This window comes from Mesoplodon densirostris, chromosome 2 (genome assembly GCF_025265405.1).
Source record: "Mesoplodon densirostris isolate mMesDen1 chromosome 2, mMesDen1 primary haplotype, whole genome shotgun sequence".
Taxonomy (NCBI): Eukaryota; Metazoa; Chordata; class Mammalia; order Artiodactyla; family Ziphiidae; genus Mesoplodon; species Mesoplodon densirostris.
Genome location: NC_082662.1, coordinates 40164566 through 40179773, shown reverse-complemented (window position 1 = coordinate 40179773; position 15208 = coordinate 40164566). Strand labels below are relative to the sequence as shown.

Below are 15208 nucleotides of genomic sequence, written 5' to 3'. Positions count from 1 at the left end.
CAGGTCTATGGCATCCTGTGATTTGGTTATGTGAATCAGTAAAGTCTCAGGTTAGGTTTCTGTTACTTTCCACTAAAACCTAAACAGACAAACAACAACAACAATGAAACTCCCAACTAATATATCTGATCCTCACTAAAAATGGCACGTTGTAATCTTATAAAGGTTTTGTGTACCCTTTCTCTCTGTCTCCTAATAACCCTGTTAAGAAGCACATGTATTTTCTTTAAAAAATGAGACATAATTCACAAACTACAAAATTCACCATTTTAAGGTGCACAATTCAGTGGTTTTTAGTATATTCCCAAGGTGTACAACCATCACCACCATAAAAATATTTTTTTTCAGTTGACACTGTGCAACTCCTATAGCTACACAAATGGAGGGAAGCAGGAATAATTTCAAAGGAAGGTGTATTCATTTTCTACTGCTGCCACAAAGTGCCACAAAGTGCCACAAACTTAGTAGCTTAAAATAACACTCATTTATTATCTTACAGTTCTGTAGGCCAGAAGTCTGACATGGGTCTCACTGAGCTAAAATCAAGGTGTCAGCAAGGCTGCATTTCTTTCTGGAGGCTCAAGGGGAGAATCCATTTCATTGTTTTTTCCAGCTTCTAGAGACCATCCACATTCCTTGGTTCATAGACTCCTTCCACCATCTCCAAAGTCAGCAACACTGGATCTCTGACCCTTCTGTAGTCACATCTCCCTCTGACCACAGCCTGGAAAGGTTCTCTGCTTTAAGGACCCATGTGATTCAGTTTGGACCCGTCCAAATAATACAGGAAAATCTCCCCCATCTCAAAGTCTTTAACTTAGTCACATCTGCAAAGTCCCTTTTGTCATGTAAGTGACATATACGCAGGTTCTAAGGATAAGAACATGGACATATTTGGAAGGGCTGTTATTCTGCCTATCACAGAAAGTAATCCAAAAGTTAACTGAGGGTTGTCTAAGTAACTAAGTAGGTTTTTGAAGCTGAGATATTTGGCAAACACACTCATGAAATATAACATATTGGTTAAGATTCTTGGCTCAATATTCAGAACAAACCAGTTTCAAATATGGGGCACTATTTGCTATCTGTGTAGCCTTGAGCAAGTTACTTTGCGGCTTTGGAGACTCAGTTTCCTCTGTTGTAAAATGGGCATTTTTTCCAGTACCTATTCATAGGGCTTGCAGCGGAAGCCCTTGTTCACCTTCTGATCCCCCTGCAGAACCAAGGCATTCATTCTTCTAGCTCCCTGGTGTGTTGGCCGTTAATGGCTCCAAGATGCATCCTTCTCCTGGGATTGCCCTGCTGCAGCCAAAGGGCAGAAAGGACTGAAGATCAGCTCCAGAACTTAATTCCAAGAAGAACAAAGCTCCAGAGGAGGTTAAACTTTCAACCTCAGCAGGATTGCCACAACAAAGTCAGGATACCAGTTGGGAAGAATGGGACCCTAATACATGAGATAGGACATCTGAGTCAATGCACTTAAAAATCTTGGGTCCTGAGCAGAGAGTGAACAGCAGGCGGAGCCGGGGGAGCTGCTCTCCTAGCTCCTCCTGGCCCTCTGCCGGGGAGGAGTTACCGCAGCTCTTCGCTTTGGGGGAAGATGAAGAGTTGGAAGAGGAATATGAAGAGGAGGAACCTCTTAAGTTTCCCAGTGATTTTTCACGTGTGCCCAGTGGAAAGAAACCTGCACCCCAGAGACAACGGCACCGCGTTCCAGCCAAGGAGGATACTTGGGAGGGTGGACGCAGCGATCCCAGATCCCCTGGTCTACATCGGCTGGGTCGGAAATGGAGTCAGGCAGAGGACTGGAATTGTGGGGGGCAGAGGAACTGTGTCAGCTTGGACAGGCAGGTTTCTGGAGGCTGATCGAACTGCTGGTATTAGTGGGGGAGTACGTGGAAACTTATGGCCAACTCATCCATGCACGCAGGGAGCTGAAAGGCAGTGATCTGGACCTTTTTTGTGTCTGGGTGGGAGTCTGGGCAGGGCGGCTGGGGGGCTGGGACCAGGTAATGTTCCAATTTCTGAGCCAAGGGTTTTGCTATGGGGTAGGGCTGTTCACCCGTTTTCTTAGGCTACTGGGTGCTTTGCTGCTCCCAGCTCTGGCCCCTTTGTTGGGCTGCCTACAGTTGCGCTGGAAGTTTCTGGTAGCACTGAGTGACCAGGTAGGCTGGAGGGGTAAAGCCACCTGGCTCTTCTCTTGGCTGGCTTCTCCCACCTGGCAGCAGTGCCTGATTCTGCCGAGAGATAGCAGGCCGTGGCAGCAGCTGGTGAGAATAGTTCAGTGGGGTTGGCTGGAGTTGGCCTTGGGTCAAGCAGAGGAATAAGCAGGGGACTGCACCTGTAGCTAGTCGTTGTTACTGCCAGCCTGAAGAGGACGTGGCTCGACTGTTGACCATGGCTGGGGTTCCTGAGGATGAGCTAAACCCTTTTCATGTGTTAGGGGTTGGAGTCACAGCATCGGATGTTGAACTGAAGAAGGCCTATAGGCAGCTGGCAGTGATGGTTCATCCTGACAAAAAATAATCATCCCCAGGTGGGCCATGGTGTATTCAGGGTCCACTATCCTCCCAACTCCATGTCTTCAATGCAGTGGACTAGATCAAGTGTTATTCCCCTTGACAGCAGGGCAAGCTGCCCCTGGATGGCCTGGGCAATGACACCTTTGGGGGAAGGGTGGACATCCCAGGATATCACTCAGGTGGGCTCTGGCCTGGGACCCAGGGCTTCTGCATGGAATTGAGCTCCTCAGGGGAGGAAATGGGAGCAGGGCTATCATACATTCACAGAGCTGGGTCCTGCAGGATTTTGATTTCTCACCAACTGGTCTCAGCTAACGTTTAATGAATGAAAGGAAGTCTCTGATGTCCCTTTCTTAGGGACCCTAGTACTGGAATCTTATGCTATCTCTTACCTTGACAAATTTGCTTACCATGTTGGCCATCGTCTATCCAGGTCTGATCTCAGGATACAAAAGATTCCCCCTTGTCTCCTGAGAAACTATGCTTTCTGGCCTTCCAAAAGGCCAGAAATATAAAAGTTATAAAAGTTTCTGATAAAATAAGCATCACATTACACATGTGTGCTATAGCCTTAAATTGCTAAAACACATCTGCTTAGAAAGTGAGGAAAACTCATCCGAAGATTTAGAGAGACAGAGAGAGAGCCTGGCCTTGTCAGCACAGGCCTTCTGGGAGAGCAGAGCAGGGTCAATGTCCCCCTCCCACCACAGGACAAGTGGGAGGAGCTCGTCAGCCTGGACTCACATCTGGAGGTCCTTGGACACGTCTCCTTGATGACCCTGGACATCATCATGAAGTGTGCCTTCAGCCACCAGGGCAGCATCCAGACAGACAGGTCAGTGACGACCCTTCAACATTAGAGTCCTTGTTCTTACCAGCTGGGGAGAACTTACCTGAGAGGGAGTTAGCACAGCGTGGATGCTTATCAGCACAGAAAGCAACATTCTGCACAGAGCCATGGACCACAGTCAAATTCCACTCAGACCAACCATGACTCAGTCACAGGTTCCTGATTCCTGCACAGGGAGGAGCCTGGCTGCTCAGGCCACTTGTAAAGGACTGAGGGTCTCCAGGGTTGTAAGGTAGAAATGACAAAGCCTCAGTGCTGCCTGTCCCCACTGACTGAAGAATCCCCACCCGGAGCCCCACTCCGTCTCCAGGTCAGAGGCTCCCTCCATTCCAGTCTCCTCTGCATCCTCTCCCTTCAGGAAAATCCAATCCTACATCCAGGTCATCAGGGACCTCAGCAATCTGACTTTTTCCCGATTAAGAAATGTTTTCCACCAGAACGACATCATCTACAGGCTGACCCCTGAAGGCCGCTGGAGTCAACGCGCCTGTCAGCTCACCCATCAACACACAGGTTCTTCTAATCCTTCTGGGCGGCTCCCGCCCACCCACCCCCATCATGCACATGTAAAAGGGCCTGGCCTTGACCCCTCCGGCAGAGCCCAGACTCCTGCTTCCTCTTCAGGGGCTGGCACACACCCACACTGGGTACACACTTTGGCGATGGTGGAATGAGACCCCCTCCCAGCATCACTGAGGCAGAGCCTCCATGGGCTGTGCTATTGAGGGGATGCCCGACCTGGATCAGACGATGCTGGAGCTCTCTGCCCTGACATGTGCACCCATTCCCACCCTCATCCTCATCCACCTGGTACCCAGATTGGGCTTGAGGGGAAGATGGGGCTACGGTGGGTGTTGCATCTGAGCCCCCAGGAGCCCTCAGCTCTCCCTGGGAACCACTGTTCTGGGACAGATGAAGGGGTCAAACTGAGGCAGTCTCACCTGCAGGAGGGAGAGCTGGAGAAGGTGAGGAGCAAGAGGCACTTGGATTTCCTGGACATCCTCCTCTTTGCCAGAGTGAGTGTGGGCAGGAGAGGCCTGAGGCTTTGCCCGGAAGCACAGAGGAAGGGCAAACCCTGCACTCTCCCTGCCTCCGCAGAAGGAGAATGGGAGCAGCTTGTCTGACACAGACCTCCGTGCAGAAGTGGACACGTTCATGTTCAAGGATCAAGGCACCACAGCCAGTGGCATCTCCTGGATCTTCCATGCTCTGACCTCCCACCCCGAGCATCAGCAGAGGTGCCGGGAAGAGATCCAGAGCCTCCTGGGGGATGGCGCCTCCATCACCTGGTGAGTGCCCAACAGATGGGGTAACCCGGCCCCCTCAGCCAGTGGGGAACCCCTTGTTGTCCAGCCCTGCCTGCCTTCAGATGGGCTTCCTTTCAGGGACCACTGAACCAGATGCCCAACACCACAACGTGCATCAAGTAGGCACTGCAACTCTATCCACCAGTGCCATTCATTTTCAGAGATCTGAGCAAGCCCATCACCTTCCTTAATGGATGCTCCTTACCTGCAGGTATGAACTTCACCCCACCCACTAACCTAAGCACTCTGCAAGACCACATGGGAGATCAGAAATCCACATGGGCTTGCCCACTTCCAGGATATTCTGACTATTGTTTACACCTCAAGATAATTATTCACTCTGTAGTTAGGATAAGGTGTATGAAATGCTTGACACAGAACTTGAACACAGCAAAAGTGCGATAAACAAATGCTAGCCCCTGAAGGTGGTCTTGTAATAGAGCCCGAAAATTCTAATTCCTTTAGACATCAAGGCTTAAGAGAGAAGCAGGTGGAGATGTGGTTCTTTCTTTATAGGGTCTAAGTAAATGAGGGAGCTCAGAGAATCCACTGTCACGGGTCAGATGGTCCAGTCTCTGAGGAGCCCTCAGGTGGATGGTAGAGAGCAGCTGATGCTCAGGTCTGAGAACCCTGCCATGGTTGGAGGCCACCCATTGGCTCACCTCCCAGTGGGTCTGAATCCCAGCCCTGCCACCTCCTAACTGTGGGATTATGGTCACGTCCCTTAATCTCTCAGAAGCTTAGGTGAGTCATCTGCACATGGGGATAGGAGTGCCTTCCTTGAGGGCTGCTGTAAGGATTAAATGAGTTAATCCACATTCCCCGAGGACTCATGATGGCACCTGATAAATGAGAGCTGTCACTTGAGTTGCTCCTAAATGTAAGCCTCTAATTCTTTTCCTTTTAAATCCTGGGCCATGGTTACCTACTCTTAATCTGTGCTGTTGTGCTTTGTCACCTCCAGCCCACCTGTCTTGCAAGAGCACCATTTCATTCAGAATGATGGAGGGTAGCTCTCATGGCGGCTCCCAGGCCTTTTGTGCACATTGCTCCTGCTGCCATGGGTACCATCAGTTTTCTCTCTCTCCTCCCTGCCCCACAGGAATCCCACTCTCCCTCTCCTTTTATGGGCTTCACCACAACCTGAAGGTGTGGCCGAACCCAGAGGTATGATGGCCATGGGAGGAGGGGATGGAATGCTCTCTCCAGACCAGCACTTCCCCTGCTCCCCCTCGGGATTCTTGTCCCCTGGTGGATTGGTGCAAGGAGTTTGACCCCACCTGTCCTGGCCCCAGTGCTCTCTCTGCAGGTGTTTAACCCATCCCGGTTTGCACCAGGTTCTTCTCAACACAGCCATGCTTTCCTGCCCTTCTCAGGAGGATGCAGGTGAGGCTTTCTGTACTTGGTACAGCTGGGTGTCACTGAGTGCTACCCCATGTCTGTGACCTCCTGCATTCATATGTGGTGCATGCAGTTATGGCTTTTATGTTGGTGTATTGGGATGGAAGCATGTTTCTGTATGTTCAACATACAAGTGGCCTTTAGGGCAGGCCACAGAGTAACCCACAGCTCTTTCTCAATGGCTGGCCACATTTCAGTGTTGATGGCTGTTCCAAGTTTAGTGTATTGTAGTGTTTTTCCTCACTGTAAGATGATGACTCTACCTAATTAAAATTACTCACTGTATGTTAAATTTCAACTGTCCTCCGTTTCAATTGTCATAATTTTAAAGGGTAGATTTTTTAATTCTACATCTTCTCAGTCCCACCTTTTCTATTTACTTCCCCATTATGCATCCTGTTGCATCATGAGTAGTTTACATATGCTTCCATTTTCAGACGCCCTGCGTGAAACTGTTGAAGCCATATACTGGAAAAGTTATAGCAGCTTTTTAAGAAAGTTTGTTAGCAATGTGTGTCACTTTGTACTTGGGGTCTATCCAAAAGACGTTTTTTTTTTTTTTGGCGGTATGCGGGCCTCTCACTGTTGTGGCCTCCCCCGTTGCGGAGCACAGGCTCCGGACGCGCAGGCTCCGGACGCGCAGGCTCAGCGGCCATGGCTCACGGACCCAGCCGCTCCGCGGCATATGGGATCCTCCCAGACCGGGGCACGAACCCGTATCCCCTGCATCGGCAGGCGGACTCTCAACCACTTGCGCCACCAGGGAGGCCCCAAAAGACGTTTTGACAGCATATTAATGTCTGATACACATGACAATTTCCCCAGTTGTCAAAACTTTTCCTGTGATCTTAGATCTTTTTCCATGATATTATACATTGAGTCCAATAGTCCAAGCAGGCAAAAGTATAGAATTGAGACAATCAAATGCCTTTGAGAGAAAAATCTACTAATCTGTATATGATACAAACATTTGAAAGGTTTCTGGCATGTAAAATATAGAGCATACTTGAAATAGCTGTTGAGCTGGACAAGAATACTTCATATCGGCTGCTGGGAAAATCCTCCCAGGCTGCTAGAATCCTCCCCTGTAATGGTAACTTCCATAAACTTTGTAATTACTTAGTAGAAACAAGTTTTTTTCTGAATCTCTAATTCTGTGAAATTTTCAGTTGGTGAATCAACCTTCAGAGAACAGGCTTGACACAAACATGCTTCCAGAATACGCTCTAGGTTTTGGTTTCTGCCAGGGTCCTGTTCTTTCTTATAGATATTGGCTGCACATAATGCGGCTGCCACTAGAGGACGGGGGTATGTACTAGGCAGCTCAATTCCTAGGTCAGAATTAATATTTACTTTTATTCCATTCTGGTTTTATTTTTCAATTCAATTAACTTTATTTAAATATAAAACTATTTATTAAGTTGTCTCTGTGTGCCAAGTTCTGTGCTAGGAGATGGGAAGGCAGAGATGAAAGACACTGTCCCTGCCTCCTAGAGTTCACAGTCAAGAAACAAATACCTCGGCAATTCCCTGGCAGTCCAGGGGTTAGGACTCTGGGCTTTCACTGCCGTGGCCCAGGTTCAATCCCTGGTCAGGGAACTAAAATCCCGCAAGCCTCGTGGCACGGCCAAAAAACAAAATAACAAACACCTCTACTCAAGACAGACATCATTCCTTCTTTCTTTCACTCACTCATTCATTCACTGAGCAGGTTGTTAAATGTTCCATGTTTCTGGCATTGTCCTGGTCACTGGACGGTGATGTGTCCTTGAGGATGTGGGAGAAAGAGGTGCAGGCGGCAGAGGCGGGAGGCCAGGCGGTCACTAGACTGAGTCTTGAGCATGTGGCCGGCAGAGGCGGGGGGAGGGGACCTCAACAGGAGCGGAGTGAGGAAGAGGGGCTGGACAGGGGCGAGGTGAGTGAGGAGCAGCCCAGAGAGCGCTGTGATGCCAGCTGAGGCCCCGCGACCTGTCCTCCCTGTGATGGAGGGCGCAGCAGGCCCCGAGCTGCCGTGGCTGCAGTAGAGGGAGGGGAGGCAAGGAGACTGAAGAGGCCAGTGAGGAGCCCACGGGACGTGAGGAGGGGCCTTGCTGGAGTAGAATGGGAAGGCTCCAGGGGCGGGTTGACTGAGGGGCTGCGGGGAGACAGGAGGCCAGAGCATTAAGGGGGAGGCAAGTGGTCCAGCAGGTTGAGGGGCGCTAACCCGTGGCCCCTCCAAGAAGCCTGCCTGACTTCCTTACACAACTCTGTCCTGTCCTGTCTGGGGACTGGGGCCCCTGCTTGTCTGCCATGGGTGGTGAGGGCCCGAGAGTTCCCCAGACCCCCCTACAGTGCCCTGGCCTGGCCTGAAACCAGAAACTGCCTGTGGACGAGTAAACAAAGTACTAATTCACATTTACTGATTCACGTGACTTGACCCTGTGGCTTAGAGCGCCGACCCTACCCAACAGGACTTGCTATTGCTGAGAGCAGAAGTAGGAATTAGGAGCTAGTCCTGGAGAGAGGTGGCCTTTGTAAAGGTCAGGGGGAGAGGGTGGACCAAGGCTTGGACGGCACGTTCAGTGTGACCCGTAAGGAAGGGATCGGGGCTGGGCCATGTGGAGGAGAGCCCTGAATGCCCCATGCCCGGCAGGGGTTAGAAGGCTCTGCTCACTTCCTTTTCCCTCCCTGACCCAGGAACTGCATCGGGAAGCAGTTTGCCATGAATGAGATGAAGGTGGCCGTGGCCCTGACCTTGCTTCGCTTTGAGCTGGCACCGGATCCCTCCAGGGTCCCTGTTCCCATTCCAAAAGTTGTGCTGAAGCCCAAGAATGGGATCCACTTGCAGCTCAGGAAGCTCCTGTAATGCTTGTTGGAGACAAGGACGAGCTCTGAGGCCCCTGCCTGCCGTCCTGGCTCGCTGTCACTCTCTCCCGTCCTTGCCTCTGTGCCCACTTCCTGCTTCTATCTGCCCACCTGCCGGCCTACCTTGTCTCCTGCTTCCTGCCCATCAGACTCTCTCACCCTTTCTCAGGCTTCCTACTTCTTTTTCTGTTACCTTTCTCCTACCCACCTGTATCTCTGTCTGCCAAACTCCTCATCACCTGCCCTACTGCAGCCTGTCTGCCCTCTCCCTGCCTTTTTCCCTTTCTGCCTGCTTGTCTGTTCTGTATTAGTTTCCTCTTCCCGCTACAAAAAAATTACCAGGAATTTAGTGACGTACAACACCACAAATTTTTTTTTTTTTTTTTTTTTTTGCGGTACGCGGGCCTCTCACTGCTGTGGCCTCTCCCGCCGTGGAGCACAGGCTCCGGAAGCACAGGCCCAGCGGCCATGGCCCACGGGCCCAGCCGCCCCACGGCATGCGGGATCCTCCCGGACCGGGGCACGAACCCGCGTCCTCTGCATCGGCAGGCAGACTCTCAACCACTGTGCCACCAGTGAAGCCCCAACAACACAAAATTTTAATCTTACAGTTTAGGAGATCACAAATCTGAAATTGGTTTAACTGGGCCACAACCAAGGTGTTTCAGAAGCTCTAAGGGAGAATCTCTTTTCTTGCATTCCCAGCTTCTAGAACTTAGCAATGCTTTTCAGTGAGTGGATTAGGCCCTCCCAGATTATCAAGGAAATCTTTTCTTAAATTCAGTGGATTGTAGATGTTAACCATATCTACAAAATCTTCAGAGCGACAGCTAGACTTCTGTTTAATTGATTAACTGCATCTACAGCTTATCCAAGTTTACACAAAAAACTAAACATTACAGTCCACCCCTTCAACTTGGCATCCCTACAAATCCCCTTAAACCATACTTAATCTGCAAATAAAGACTTTATAAAGTCATACTCTGCCAAGTATCTGACGTATAATTGAAAGACTCTAACCCTTTCCCCTCAAGACAACAGAAAGTCATTGGATGGTGGTCACTCTTCTCCCTGATATCCTGGAATTTTAATGCTGTGAGGTTAAGTTAACTATTATTAATACACCTTATGTTATATGTGAAGAGAATAAGAGAAGGAAGAAAAAAGTCTGATACACACAAACATGCACACACAGTCATATTCATAACAAAATAAGGAAGAAATACTCATAATAATTACTGTCCTTGTTTCTGCAACTGATCACATGGTCATAACTAGCTATGATAACTACCTTCTCCCATCACCCACTCTATGTTCTCTTTGCCCTCAGAAAGCACCTCATCTGGTCATGGTTCTTTGCCTAGTGGGATGATTCAAAACTTCATTCTTGAAGGATCTGGGCCATTACTAGCCTGTCTGAACTGCACTGTGGCATTTTTCCATTTATTTTAATGACTGGGCATGGTAGTTCTAAGAGTCACCCAAAGTATCTCCTCTATTCTGGACATACTCCTCCTGACCTTCAATGGTAAGGAACCTACCAATTTCACTTCAGTATTCAGGATTATTCCAGTACAGAAACTGTCTTCGATACAAAGGCATGAGGAGCCGAAAGTGGCCAGGTGGCAACCTTAACTTTCAGTTCAGTGTCATCATTGTTGTGTTTCTGGGTGGAAGCCTGCCTCCCTTTGGAACTAAAGGAGCTCTAGGCTAACAGAGCATAAAGTTGCAGGGACAAGAAGCAAACATTTTGCTAATAGGATCACTTGGCGTTATAATAATAATGAGTGGTGCCACTCATATTTCCATTCCTTGATTCCTGGACATGTGAATCTTGGCAGTGGAAGAAACAACACCATGTTTATAGCAGCACTGTTTACAATAGCCAAGACATGGAAGCAACCTATGTCCATCAACAGATGAATGGATAAAGATGTGGCATATATACAATGGAACACTACTCAGCCATAAAAAAGAATGAAAGAATGAAAGAATGGTGTGTTAGTTTCTGCTTTATAACAAAGTGAATCAGTTATACATATACATATGTTCCCATATCTCTTCCCTCTTGCATCTCCCTCCCTCCCACCCTCCCTATCCCACCCCTCTAGGTGGTCACAAACCACCGAGCTGATCTCCCTGTGCTATGTGGCTGCTTCCCACTATCTAGCTATTTTATGTTTGGTAGTGTATATATGTCCATGCCACTCTCTCACTTTGTCACAGCTTACCCTTCCCCCTCCCCATATCCTCAAGTCCATTCTCTAGTAGGTCTGTGTCTTTATTCCCATCTTACCCCTAGGTTCTTCATGACCTTTTTTTCCCCTTAGATTCCATATATATGTGTTAGCATACAGTATTTGTTTTTCTCTTTCTGACTTACTTCACTCTGTATGCCAGCTCCACATAATATCAAACAGCAAAAATCTCCCAGAGATCTCCATCTCAACACCAAGACCCAGCTTCACTCAACGACCAGCAAGCTACAGTGCTGGACACTCTATGTCAAACAACTAGCAGGACAGGAACACAGCCCCATCCATTAGCAGAGAGGCTGCCTAAAATCATAATAAGGCCACAGACACCCCCAAAACACACCACCAGACGTGGACCTGCCCACCAGAAAGACAAGATCCAGCCTCATCCACCAGAACACAGGCACTAGTCCCCTCCACCAGGAAGCCTACACAACCCACTGAACCAACCTTAGCCACTGGGAACAGACACCAAAAACAACGGGAACTACGAACCTGCAGCCTGCAGAAAGGAGACCCCAAACACAGTAAGATAAGCAAAATGAGAAGACAGAAAAACACACAGCAGATGAAGGAGCAAGGTAAAACCCCACCAGACCTAACAAATGAAGAGGAAATAGGCAAAGAAGCTTTCTGGTAGTTTACCTGTAGTTTGGGCTGGCAATTCAAATGCCCCATCTCATCCGTTTCTTTCCGCACTTTCTCCAGTGCAGCCAGGAGCAACCAGCCAGTCTTATTATACCCTTTAGTTTGACTAAAATGTCATGATATCAAATATATGGTCATCAGAGCCTTGCCTTTTATAAAAATTTGGTTAGTAGCATCCAGTGATGATGTTTTGTGTATCTCTATTGCTACCTCATGCCCTGGACTGCCTGTGTCCTCTTTACCATTGACCACAGAGTCATTAGTATCTTTCCAACTACTTCTATTAGAGAACCAATTCTGGAAAACCCAGAAGCCAATTCAGGAAACTCATCCAAAGATTCTGTTCCTCTACAACCATTCTGGGTACTAAAATCTGTATTAGTCAGAGTTCTAACAGAGAAATAGAACCAGTAGAATAGATGTCCATGCAGGGAAAGAGACAAACCCTGCAGGAGAGGGTACCTGAAGGCTACTTCCCTGGCCAGCCCGGAGCTCTTCTGCCTCCTGCCCTGTAATCCCACTGAGCAGCTGAGCTTAAGAGGGGAACATGGGTACCAGGCAGTCTGATGGATGGGATAAATGACTGAGTGGGAACAGGGCAGGGAGAGCCAGGCCAGGGAAGCATGCTGCTCCCCCAGCACCAAAGTGGAGTGGGAAGGGAAGGGAAGGCAGGTGCCCACTCACCAATCCACTGGAGGAAGCAGTTATACACAAATGGGGCCTTAGGATCTGCAGGAGAAAGAGAAGATTGAGTCAGGCAGGGACTGAGGGGTTCCCAGATGAGGTCTGGTGATAAATAGGGTGGGAACCTCACCTGCCCAGACTTAGGGCATAGGCCCAGGACCCCTCCACACATGGTGCCCTGAGCCCATTGCTCTCAGGAAGCTCCACCTTCTCCCAGGAACCCTCACCTCCTCGACTGTACATAGCTTTGGCAGAGTCAGTGTCATAGATGTTCAAGAAGCCAAGGAAATGTCCCAACCACAGTGGGTGGGTGTAGGGGGATTGGTGGGCCCAGGACACCACCTTGTCCAGACTCCCCATCGGCTGGATCTGAAATGGCAACAGAAGGCCAGGCCACTCAGGAACACAGCATCAACAGCCAGGCCAGCGGGGAAGAGAGGAGGCTGCCCAGGAAGGCCCAGGGAGCACCCCTCCCTCCTTCTGCACCCCCTCTCCCAGCCAGTCACCCTGTCCTACACATCTCTGGGCTCAGTCCCTTCTCCAGCCCCATAGCCACTGCTCTAAGTCCAAGCCACCCTCTTATTGCCCCTGGGTGAGCACAGCAATCCCAAACTGGCCAACCTACTTCCATCTGGTGCCTGCCTATCTCCACTGTAGCCAGAAAGAGATTTCTTTTCAGCATCAAAGTTTTTCATGAGAAAGAGAATTCCAGCTTCTTGTTCAATACAGAAACCACCTTGATTCCAGCCCTGTTATGTCATGCAACACATTTTTATTGAGGACCTGCTATGTGCAGAGCCCTGTCTCAGGGGAATGAGAGAAACATGATCCTGCCCTTTCCTTCTATGGGGGGAAGACTGATAATAAACAAGTAAACAGCAAAGTAAAAAGACTGCAGAAAGTAGTGAGTAATAAGAAGGAAATAAACACAGCACTGGGAGAGACACTAACGGGAGGCCCTGCTAAGACAGAGTGACCCAGGATGGGCTCTTGCTGGAAAGGACATTCAAGGTCAAACCGGAAGGTTGATAAGGAGCTGACTGTGTAAAGAGTAAGGGAAGAGCATTCCAAGGAGAGGGAACAGCAAGCACAGAGTCTGGAGTAGAAAAAAGTATGGTGTCTCCCAGGAGCTGCCACTACGTAGGACAGTGGCCTGAGATAAGGTTGGAGAGATTGTCCAGAGAGTGGTGTGTGCTCTAGGACAGAGTATTGAAAGGTTGAAGAGACATCATAGAGAAAGCACTTGGCACTATGCCAGCACAAAGCAAGTAGCTGCAAAATGAGTGAGAGCAATGTATTAGCAAACCTGGAGTTAGAAATTTGAGGTGATGGTCTTAACTCTGACACTTACTTGCTTTGTGCCTTGAAAAGTCAACTGACATGTCTGGCCCTGTTTTCTTGTCCATCAACCAAGGTTAATAACACCTGGTAAATTGAGGAGTCATTGTGACTGTGCTTTGGAAAGTATAAGCACTATGCAAACGTTGAGGAGATAGTTTTAAACCTTTCCTGCTTATACTGCCTGCGTCGTGCAGGGTACAGAGTAAGAGACCTCACTGTCTCAGAATCACTTCTGTATCTCATTCCAGGTAAAAAGTGATGATATAGATTGACTCAGGTGAAAATAAACAGAATAGTTCTGTGACTTGCACTGGATGGGGAAAGCAAGCAAAGATTTAGGTTTAAAAAACTTTTGCCTGGAAGTTGCAGCCTTTGTAGGAGAATAAAAATAATAACGATATGATAAATTGCATCAGCATCAAACCCAACTTTTTCAAACACAGAAAACAAGAAGTGCCTGGGGCTTCCCTGGTGGCGCAGTAGTTGAGAGTCCGCCTGCCGATGCAGGGGACAGGGGTTCGTGCCCCAGTCCGGGAAGATCCCACGTGCCGCGAAGCGGCTAGGCCTGTGAGCCATGGCCGCTGAGCCTGCGCGTCCGGAGCCTGTGCTTCGCAGCGGGAGAGGCCACAACAGGGAGAGGCCCGCGTAACGCAAAAAAAAAAGAAGTGCCTGGAGTGATCTCCCCACAGCAGTAATCACTTCAAGCTGCTACCTTGGAAATTGACTACATCCCCTCTTCTGCCTTTCTGTTACCTATAAACTGAATCAGGAAGCATCCTGGAATAAAAATATTAATTTCCTTTTTAAAATATGACACCCAAAACTGACCCTTGTCTGTTGAAGGTGATGATTTAACCAGTGCAAAGTTGTGCTTGTCCCTCCTTCATCTGTTCATCAAATCAGTAAGTATTTATTGGGCATCATCAGTAGACACAGTCCTCTGGTCCAGGCTATGGAAGGTATAAGGATATAGAACGCCTAGTGACAACCTTCAAGGAGTCCTTAGTTGGGTTGTGTGGGTACCAAACGAATGGGAAAAATATTTACTGGTTAATAAGTATTGACCACAGATGACACAGTTTTTTTGAGTTTAGCTCATACGCTACAGAGAGTTGTACAGTCTGCTTTGATCACTTTGTTACAAGCCCATTGAAAAGTCTCCATAAACATCATTTTCAATGACTGCTCCATCTAAGCACATGGTTTGCCTAACCCTTTCTCACAAAAGCAGCCCTGGAGAGTGAGGCTTGCATTTGTACGAGTACATGGAGTTGATAACCTGAAACACTCTCCTGCTACTTGGAAACACTGGAAAACAGATCAAACATGAAACGCCCCTGGAAAATTAGGGGGCTG

General features: G+C 48.7%; 1 pseudogene; it reads left to right on the top strand.

Annotated features, from left to right (window-relative positions):
* Positions 1–1473: 1473 nt before the first annotated feature.
* On the top strand, positions 1474–8789 carry LOC132502856 (cytochrome P450 4A11-like; annotated as a pseudogene).
* Positions 8790–15208: the final 6419 nt, after the last annotated feature.